General features: G+C 35.9%; 1 protein-coding gene across 1 annotated transcript in view; it reads right to left on the minus strand.

The window, feature by feature from the left end:
- Positions 1-10,279, minus strand: part of boc (BOC cell adhesion associated, oncogene regulated) — a 53,350-nt gene extending 43,071 nt beyond the window's left edge. Inside the window, exon 1 of the mRNA XM_056450281.1 lies at positions 9,944-10,279. The gene's annotated coding sequence lies outside the window, so the exon portion shown is untranslated. The remainder of the gene's footprint in view (positions 1-9,943) is intronic.
- Between the last annotated feature and the right edge of the window lie 661 nt (positions 10,280-10,940).

Raw genomic sequence — 10,940 nt, forward strand, 5'->3', positions numbered from 1 at the left:
ACAGTTTACTCACCTTCAGTTTAGATTGTTAATGTTGTCTAACTTAAAGTTGAACAAAAGTCTATTACAGCAATCAGCATATCACTAAAAGAAAAGGACTTTGACATTACGCACAACATTTCAGCTTTACGCTCAGAAACCTGCAATTTAAAGTGTGTGCTTTGGGTTTATCCACACCTGCTGTATTATTATCAGGAAGATTAAACTCCAATTAAGTTATATCCGACAGCAGTGATGAAATGTAATGTGAGATGCTAAACTAAACTGTATTTTAAATATAAAGATTCCATTTAGAATTTTGACCTTAGTATTTGGAGTTACTAGGTGTTGATTTTGATTCCTCTTGGAGAGCTATGATCTACATCAAGGAATGAGATCCGGCAAGGAATGTGAGATTCCTAATGTTTAAATATCTCCTCTGTTTTTTACTCAAACACCATAATCTGTTGTGCTACACCAATAAGGCATGGGACGATAACCATTTTCAAGGTATACCGCAGTTTGGAAAAGTCAAAATTTTCTGCAATACCATTGCTAAGATATGTGTAATATTTTTAATTTGCATTTTTTTGCAGTTTCTTAGGACAACAGCATCTCCAGCAGAAAAGATCTCCAAAAATGCTGTTTTAAATCGTAAAGAAACCTGGGTTTTTGAAACAAATGAAGACAGCAGAAGTCAGTGATTTATTTGAATTATTAGCCTGACATGTTAACTGCTCCAAAATATTATAAATGTGTCAAAAACAAAATTTATTGTGTTTAAACGGGAAAAAAGTTTTCGTTTTTACCCAGACATTCAAAGAGAATGTATTTAGAGCAGTGAGCACAAAAACCGTGATACCAGGAACCGTGATATTTTTATCCAAGGTTATCATACCGTCAGAATCTTATAACCTGCCCATGCCTAACACTAATGCATGCACACCCTACAGTAGTACATACATAGCACGCAGTGAATTTGTGAGCATGCAGCATTTTGATTGCTTACTGAAATGAGTCATATATTTGATTTTATGATTTGGCAAATCGTTAAATCAACAAATACAATATACACTCCACGATGGATGTCCACAGCGTTCTCAGCCTCCGATGCCTAGACCGCAGCTCTGCACAAAAAGTTTGGCCAGAGGAGAAATGGTCATTCCCAACTGAGCCTGGTTAAAGTCAAGATTTTTTCCCTTCACTTTCGTCAATTGGTTAAGTTTGTTACCCACTACTGTCGCCACTGGCTTGCTTGGTTTGGGACTCGTGGAGCTGCAAATAGATGGTTTGCTCTTCAGTGTTTGATTTTCAGCAGTGAAAATTAAACTACACTGAACTGAACTAAACTAAACTGAACTTCAACTCTGAAAACTGGACTGACACAGTTTCAATTTGCTAAAACTTCAAAGTTAAGCTGCTTTGACACAATCTACATAGTAAAAGTGCTATAGAAACAAAGATGAATTGAATTGACACTATATATTGCACACACCAAATCATACAATATAATGGTTTGGTGCTCAGATTTTTTTTCTTATTATGAATTGGATCACAGTTTTGAATCGATTTATTGAATCACTTCACAGGGATGAATCAAACTGTAATAATTTAAATATAAGTTTAAATCAGGGAAGAAATTAACTAAACATACTACAAACTTTAAAGTAATCTAATAGCACAGTCTTTATACATTTAATTACCCAGTTTCAAATTTCAACCATCAAAATAATCATGAATATTCATACATGGTCCAGCCAAATCTATGGGCATTCACCTACTGCCACAGCCATGACTTCACCTTCAGGGCTCTTCACCATCTCTTAATCTTCTGGAACGTTCTCATGGATCTCAGAACAGATTAGCAGGTGTAAGCAAAGTAGAATCATTTCCAGTGGCCGCTTAGACTCCCACAAATTCACCACAGAGACATCAGTCGTTCCCATGCCGGAAAATTAGACATCAAAAGGACCACTAACAAGGCCAATACCCCCTGCCATCATCGTACCCTTCAGTGTATTAATGAGCGACATCCACCACTGCCCAAAAAAATACAATAATGAAACCCACTCAATGGATTAACGAGCAAAAGATTGGGCCAAATCCAAGAGGCTCTGATCAATTAAGCACCCTGATATTTGCATAATTCATATAACAAGGTTGCATTAACTACCACAGGCTAATTATTGAGCTTGGGCACTTTGAGGAGGATGGTCACATGACTGCATACCTCAGTTCGGTCAGACGATGGGAACTGTCAGTTAGGATTAGACTGACTCTGTTTTCATGCTGTTCCCCACCAAGGCAGGATTATAAGAGGGTTCAGTTCACCAAAAATCCATTACAAGACTGCCTGGTGAAGCTTATTAGGAAAATATTGTCAAGTCAGGCAATCAGTAAACCGGTTCAATGAGCTTAGATCACCTCACTCACAGCTTTATATATGGAAAAAAAAAGAGTACTGGCTCAAAAGAGGGATTCACAAGATAGTTGGTTGTGAAACTACAGATCCAACGTGAAAGAACACATGCCATGAAAAACATATCAGAATAAATAAAAGATCAAACAGCTCCAAAAGAATGTAATATGGTGAAGCATGTGGGTAGTCTTTTATTCTCGAAGAGAGAAATCAAAGGCATTAACAATTTCGCAAGGACCTAATTAAGAGTAAGTTCACACTTGACAGATTTGGTTTGATTAAAACACAATCTGGTGCTATTGCATTTAGTGTAGTTCATCTGAATAAGTGTAAACGCTGTCATCTGGCACATTAGAGAACAACAAACAAGTGGACCACACACTGCTAAAAAAGATGGGTCTCAATCCATTTCCAAACAAGCTTGGGTGCGGTTCAACTGAAATATGAATGCAGAACAAGCCAAAGGCCAAATTAACAAATCAAAAATAGGATATGATGTCACATTATGTGACGCATAAAAAAGAAAAAGGACTTAAGCATACTTGGTTTATTTTGTCATAGTCGTGATGTTGACCACTACACTTCAATACAGTCAGTAAAGACATTTCGGTGTATGTGATGAAAACCCTTCAGGCTTTTTGACTCCTTTACACTTTTTATAATCTCTTCACGAGCTCTCAACAGATAAAATGACTTCACACGGATACAAATACGAGATGTTAACAGGCTGATATATATATATATATAGATATATATATATATATATATATATAATATATATATATATATATATATATATATATATATTTGAGAAAATGACTGCAGATTTGCAGTAAAATCAGATATTTTCCAACAGACCTGGGCATTAATCGAAATATACTTACTTGATATTTGAAATGCTGTCAGTGGCTTTGTTGTAGTTATTGTTTTTATATCTGAGTTTATTATTTATTTGTTTATCTACTATACTTTTTTTAATGTAATGAATTATCTTTTTTTTTTAGCTGTCAATATAATTTATTTATTATTATAATTTCTATCTATTATTATTTTCTATCTATTTGTTTATTTTTTGTGAATGTAAACATTCTAGGTATTGTTATTTGTATACTATGTTTATAAAAACGTCCCAGCACATAGTTCGGTACGTTAAATCGCAAAATAAATCATTTTTGTTCATTTTTTCATTGTTGTATCTTTAGGTGAGGTCCAAAAATCACAGAGTGAGCTAAGTGCATCAGAACTTAACCAAACACAGCCTAAATATTGACTTTCAGAACAAACAGCTCAAATACTACATATTGATATATATGAGCAATTGCATGCAAATGTCAACCTTGCCATGAAAAAAAAGTTTTCACCAAAATAGAGAAACCATTTCTACATTTTTTGTGTAAGCAAGTATTATACAGTGCTATAAAAATACTCATAAATATATCTGTCAGTGTTTCAAACTATTATATTTAATTTGCCAAAATCACACAAGTGGAAATTTCACAGCTGTCATATCCATAACGGAAAAGTGTCACATCCACAATGACATTTTTTTTTCTCATAAATGCAAAAATGTCAAATAAAATAAATCAATCATGTTTTGTTCTATAGTGAGCTAACTCTCATCTGTTTGATTAGCATTGTTTCTGTTGGGTTGTGCAGTTAATTCACAGAATTTCTACAAAGTAAGTTGTATATTGTAAACATGCAAACTTTTTGTCACATCCATAACGCATGTTTATTTTCCTCATTTAAAGAATAAAAAATGTTTACAAATTGATATTTTTCTGATTCCATAACTTGTGGTTAGTTGTTTTGGAAAATATAAACAGATGTGTCAATATTGTGGTAAGGTATACTTTGTATGTGTATTTATGTTTTGAGTTTTTTATGGAATCAGCCATATTCTTAAAGAGAGTCTTCATAGGAACTAATGGTTCCTTGCAGAAGCTTTCCATTCCCCAAAAGTTCTTTACAATTGTTACAACTGTTCTTCACAATAAGAAAAAAAGAAACATTGGAAACATTTATTTTAAAAGTGTAATTAAAGCCTGTGCCAATCATGAACAAAAACTTCACAAATGGAGGACATACGGTCCAAACACATGTAACATTATAAAGCTCAATAAAGAACAGATATTAATACAAAACATATTTTCTTGTAAAATCAGATGGCTTTAAACCCATGCAGATGAGCGGTCTGAAGGAGAAGAAGTGGAGGGAGAGAGAGAGAGAGAGAGAGAGGAAGGACAGAGGGGCCCCTGCTGCTCTGGCAGCTTTCCATCATAGTGAATGGAACCAATATAAATCTAAAGCAATTTTCTCCACATTATTCAACATGAACTCAGTGAGCTTAGACTGCCTTCGTGCTCGCCAGCAAAGATCCAGTGCCAAAGATCAGCAAAAGAGAGAAAAAAATATGTAATAAAAATCAAATGTTTGTAAAGCAGTTGTGCCATAATGCTCTGTTGCTTCAGTAAATAACTTTAAACAGCACAGATACAAGCAAAACTTTTCAAAACCAAACAAAATAAGACGTTAAGTGCTGAAAAAGAGACTAAAATGTTCTTTAAAACTGGTTTAGTGTGGTTAAGGTCAAACGACTGGGTCTTTTAGAGCCATAGGTCTTGCTTTGGCAGAGGAAACTCTTGTCAGCTGTAAACACCTGCATCATCCGTGACCACACAGTTTGCGGACACATCAAAAGCAATGCCAACCCCATAATAAACAAACCCTAAACTGCAAAACAATACAGTAGCCTTTGGCTTTTGAAAGTGTCATGGTGTCCAAAAAGCATAAAGATAAACAAAACACTAAACAAATCTGCAGTGCTGCAGACAGATGTTTACAAAATGTCACCAGCTTCATATTCACCCCAATTCAAAAGCATTGGGTAAGAGACCGTAAAACATTTCGAAAGTGTTCAGTATCATAAAATCCTCTTAAACATTCGCTTCATAAAAGTAAACTTCAACTTTGATAATAAGAAATGTTTCCTGAGCATCAAATCAGCATATTAGAATGACGTCTGAAGGATCGTGTGACACTGAAGATTGCAGACAAGCGCTTCAAACTCAGCTCTCAAAGCATAAATAAAATGTTCTGTATTATACACTGAACTTAAAAACAGACATCTTAGTCTATTTTAGAAAAATAATTGCAGCCATGTTGAGAAAAGGTGTATCAAAAACATTCTTTAAATCATACACACCCCAAATGTTTGAATTGTACTGAAAATAGCAAGTCAAATATAAAGTATAATCATTCAGCTCTTGTTAAGTCTTCATATGGTTACAATCATTGTAATCCTGATACCAGACATTTTTGTAACTTTCAATTGTCAAAACCTGAAAGTGTCATATAATCTGCACTTGACAGACAATGAAGATAACTAATAGAGTGTGTGTGGGGGGGTGGTGGCATGTGTGTGACTGACAGCGAGCTATAGCTCTCTAAAGACAAGTTATCGAGAGAGTGTGAACGGTCTTCAAGAGCGTCTCCATTACTCTGCACTTGTCAAACGGTCCTTAATCTTTGTACAAATATCAGCTTTACACACACTGAGCTGTTTGTCTGCAAACAGTCGCTGCTTACTTACCAGGGTCTGGAGTTTATCAATGATCTCACCGACTTGCAATAGACACACTGACACAAACTGCAACGCGCAGCTATGTTTGTGCGTCTCCTTGATGTCACAGACAACTCTGGTCAAACGTGCGCTTGACATGATACAGTCCTCACAATGACCAGTGAAGTGACATGGTAACACTTTAGAGAGTTCGTCTCAGGTTTTGGAGTGCAATTAAATATTTCGACAGGCAGTTTAAAGGTTAGTTCACCCAAACCTGACATGACAGTTCTGTCTTTGTTTATTGGCCCTCATATCATTCCAAATACGCAGGACTGTTATTCATTTTCAGAACACAAATGAAGACGTTTTAATAAATATCTGAGAGATTTCTGTCTCTCCAATGAAAGCCTATTCACTTCAAACTCTCACATCAAAAATAAAAGCTTAAATCTGTAAATCATGAAAAGTGATTAGATGAATCAAGCACTTTAAAATGGATTTATTTCCCAATATCTCAAAAACAAGTCTCTCAAATTTGGTTAAAATATCTTCATTTGTGCTCTGAAAAGCTTACAGATGACATTGGGTGAGTGAATTATTCGTATTTAACCCTTTAACAATTTTATGAATAAATGATTTCTAAAGGTGTTTTCACTGCATTCACATACAAAAAAGATTTTTATTTCCTCACAGAACCTTACATGGATCAAATCTTGAAAGCACATTTAAAAAAAAAAAAATTTCCGTTTTTAAGAACCTACTGTGGAGGAAAATATTTCATGGATATTAAATGTTCTGCATGGCACCATCAGTTCCAATAAAGAAGCTGTTATTTTTGAGAGCACAATTTTTAGAACACAAATGAAGATGTTTAATAGATATCTGAGAAATTCCTGTCCCTCCAACAAAAGCCTATTCGCCTCAAACTCTTACATCTACATAAAAGTCTAAATCTGTTTATCATGAAACATTGTTTAGAATGGATTTGTTTCACAATATCTCTGCTTTTAGTGAACAGATTTTTCAACTATGAAACAAAGATCTCTCAAATTTGGTTTCAAATTTCTTCATTTGTGTTTTGAAAACCTCACAGATTTGGAAAGACATTAGGGTGAGTAAACTATTCTTTTTTAACCCTTTAACACTTAGCATTTAAAAAAAAAAGGTCATTGTGTTTGCATAGAGGAAACATTTTTATCTCCTCAAAGAAACTTTCATGGATCGAATCTTGAAACTACCTTTTAATTCATTAATTGAACATTTTAACTCGATTACGATTAATAAACGATTTTTTTTTTTTTTGCCCTCATAGTTCACTGACAAGTTTTGTACAGTAAATATCCTCACATATTACAAGTGAGAGAGTTTTGAATGAAGGGTACGTTACTTGATTAATTGAAGGAAACACACACTATCAACTATCTATGATTATTTACTGAACATCAACGTTGAACAACTGAAATTAAAACACACATTGCCTAAAATGAACATTCACGTGACTTCACAAGTGGTCGGGAAGATAATTGAAAAATTGACCTGAAAAAACTAGATCCATTGTAAGTTCTGAAAGTCAATTTCGATTACTTTTCCATTAATCGTAGAGCCCTACATTTTAGGACTTCTTCTCCATTTTTAAGAACCTTCTGTGGATATCTCATGGATAATTAACGGTTCTACATGGAACCATCAGTTCCAATAAAGAAGCTATTATTTTTAAGAACAACCAAGAGAAAGTGAGTGAGCCACCTGGATATCCAGGTGTTATCACGTGCCTAATGATATGGAGAAAGCTCCGAAACTAAATTACCTCCACCAGGTGCGTTCCCAACAGGGACTTAAAACTTTAGAGGCGATTATTCTTCACTGCGGGCTAAAAATTGCCTCATGACAGCTGCCATACTTTTGAGCTTGGGATAATTCAGAGCGCGTTTGGAAATAGCAGACTGACACACTGTGCATTCCACTATGAGAAGATAATCCTGATTGGAGAGCATCTTTTACCCGCACACACACACAAACCCGCAGATTGTTGCCTTTAGGGTGTTATGACTACATGAACATACCCGCTGAAACAAACTTGAAAGCCGACCTGGAGGTTTTTTTTACTTCTTATTACGCAGCCTTTGCAAATTAACAAAGTTACACCCTTTAAGAAAACAAAAGCCTGTCCAAAAATTTCTGAGGCAACAAGAACCTCCATATCCAACTCTAATCAGCTCTCTGTTGGTCGCACACTAAAAATCTATTAATTATGCTGATGCCATCAGCCTTATCTATGTTTTTCTCATTCAAAAACAGACATATGTTGCATCCCTGACATCTCTACCACACTGATACCCGATCAGCCTCATCCCTCCCATCTAATATGCCTTTATCACCCTCTCCAAATCCCAGACGGGCCTCTCTGGCTCAGCTATGGGATACCTGTTACACTGAAAGAATGCGGAGCAGTGAGGGCATGTCATCTGAAATCTGTGCATCCATCTGTGCATAGCTAATAGGCCTTCCCAGCATTATCACCAAATAAGGTCAGAACAGTTTGAAAGCCAACAAGATAATCAGACTGGAATCAATTATGGAACAACTTTGATCCACCCGACCACCAATCATCTTGAGCAAAAACCAGCTACCACAGTTTTTCCTCGGATTGAATTCTTGGCATCCGAGTACGGCGATCTGGCTCGCAAGAATCTATCAACTAGTTTGAAACAAATGCAAGGTCAGCCAGCAGCATTCCTCTCAGTTGGCTTGTTTTCTTCTTTTTGGAGAACAATGCAGCACCTGGGATCAAACATTTTTTGTTGGTGCTCAGTGCTGTGCTGATAATTGCCATTAGGTAATGGAATTACCATGTTATGACTACGTAACAACCCTGATAGATTGTATAAAGCAGAAGATGGGTGCACAGACAATCTAGATCTCAAATATACATTAGTTAGGCTTTTGTTTTTGTAATTTGTGAGCAAAATATATCTTACAGATCATAGTTAAGTCTTTATTAACTTAATTTGTCTAATAACTGAATCATAGAACCATACATAATGCGAATTATAAAGAAAAGATTGCTGTTTTGTTATTGCTGTCACTTTATTATGCATTATGATTTATTTATTATGGATTACATTGATCTACGAAGTAAATGGTTCATTTTTGTTCTAAAGCAGATAATTGACTAACAAGAAAATGCGTGAATAAAAAACTAAAGCTAGTTTTGCCCTCATAAAGTAAAAGCAAACAGCCTATTAAGTATGTAAATTTTATGCAACAGCTACAACACTGCTTTGTAACTTCAAACAAACTAATATTTAGGCCACAATTTTCTAACGACCAACTTTTAGTAGATAAAAAAGCTGAAATCTAACTATTAATATGATGCAAATACACATATAAAATGATTTATTTTTGTGTAGAGGATAGTAATGTCACCTACTGGCTGAATGAGGCCTGTTAAATCATCCCAAAATGCTTCTTAAAGATGCTTTTGCACATCAAACATATTTAATGACACTATATACGTGAAACATAGATATGAGCACGCAATCTGATCTCATAAATTAAAGCGCATTTTAATTTTGCCTGTGTTTAGCATTAGGGGACAAATGAACCTCGCACCCGCACCCAAACCGCATTTAACTCCCTTATACTAACGTTAATACCGTCATAAACTTAAAAGAAAGTTTTGACAGAAAAAAAGAAACAGCAAACACAAAATCGTGAATCTTTTACAGCAGTCTGATAAGAGTCCGTCGAAACAGAATAGCTAGTTAGCTAACACCCGCATCATTTAACCAAATATAAAACAAGGATTTTTCGCGAGATGAAAAACACGCAATACTTTCTACATGATGTGCTCTCGTAAAAGCACAAATGTGCAGTAAATAATAAGAAGTGTAATGCAAACTAGAGTAAAGTTTTTAGAATAGCATGGTGGGGTTCCTTAAAAACAAGAGATGTTTTGGGGGGAGGAGAGAGAGACTCACCAAAAACGTGCAGTGGTTTGGAGTTGAATCCACCAGTTTCTCGGAGTTCGACTTTTCCCAACGTTTCTCACTATTTAATCCAAGAAAACTCCAATTCCTCTTTTTTCCCTCAAACCGCTACTGCTTCAGTAATTTACTGCTGCAGCAGCACCGACATTTTCTTCGGCTCCCCAACTTCTTGCATTGAAAGGACGTTTTTGGATGACTGAGCCCTGGAACAATTCTCCCTTTTGCGAGGAACTTTTCGGGTCCTCCCACTTCCCAAGAAGGAGGAGGGATCTGAACAATAAAGATTCCTTCCCAAATCTCAGCGCAGTTCACGCTTGTCTCGCCAAAAGAAATGCGCTTTGGAGCTGGAGTGGTGCGTTCGTGACGAGAACTTCTTTTGCGCTATTTTGCGTGCGAAAACGGAACGTTCCCAAAGTTACGTGCGCAGGACCCGCAGCCCCTCCCCCTCGCGGTTCTCCCCCGATTTGGTATGCGCTCGTCCCCGCAGGGCTTGCATTGACCCCCGTCTATTGAAGAGACAGTCCCGCAGGCGCAGCTGTGCAGTGTGTTGTGCGGGGAAAAGCTCACCATGAGGACCCCTGCATGTGTCTCTCAGAGCCACCAGGTTCATCAATAACCCCCTATTCTGTACAGATCTTACCATTACAGACACGGTCGGAGGTAAAAGACCTCCCATTATTTACCTGAACAATTATTTAAGTGTAAAAACACCAGCAGTTTATTTCAAATAAATTACTAACGCAATTATTACAGTTTGTATTAATTATTATTGTTGTTATTACTATTATTAATATCGTTGTCAATAATTAATATTTGTTATTTATTTATATTTAATATTTTTGCATAAAATCAGTAAGCCAACCTGTACTTTTTAGTTAGGCCTACGAACTATTCCAATACTGCTCATACTATACTAAAACTATTACTTCCTGATTTTCCTACTATGCAAACACAACTTCCTATTAGTTTCATGCACTTGTTTATCTGC

This window comes from Danio aesculapii, chromosome 24, assembly GCF_903798145.1.
Source record: "Danio aesculapii chromosome 24, fDanAes4.1, whole genome shotgun sequence".
Classification (NCBI taxonomy): Eukaryota; Metazoa; Chordata; class Actinopteri; order Cypriniformes; family Danionidae; genus Danio; species Danio aesculapii.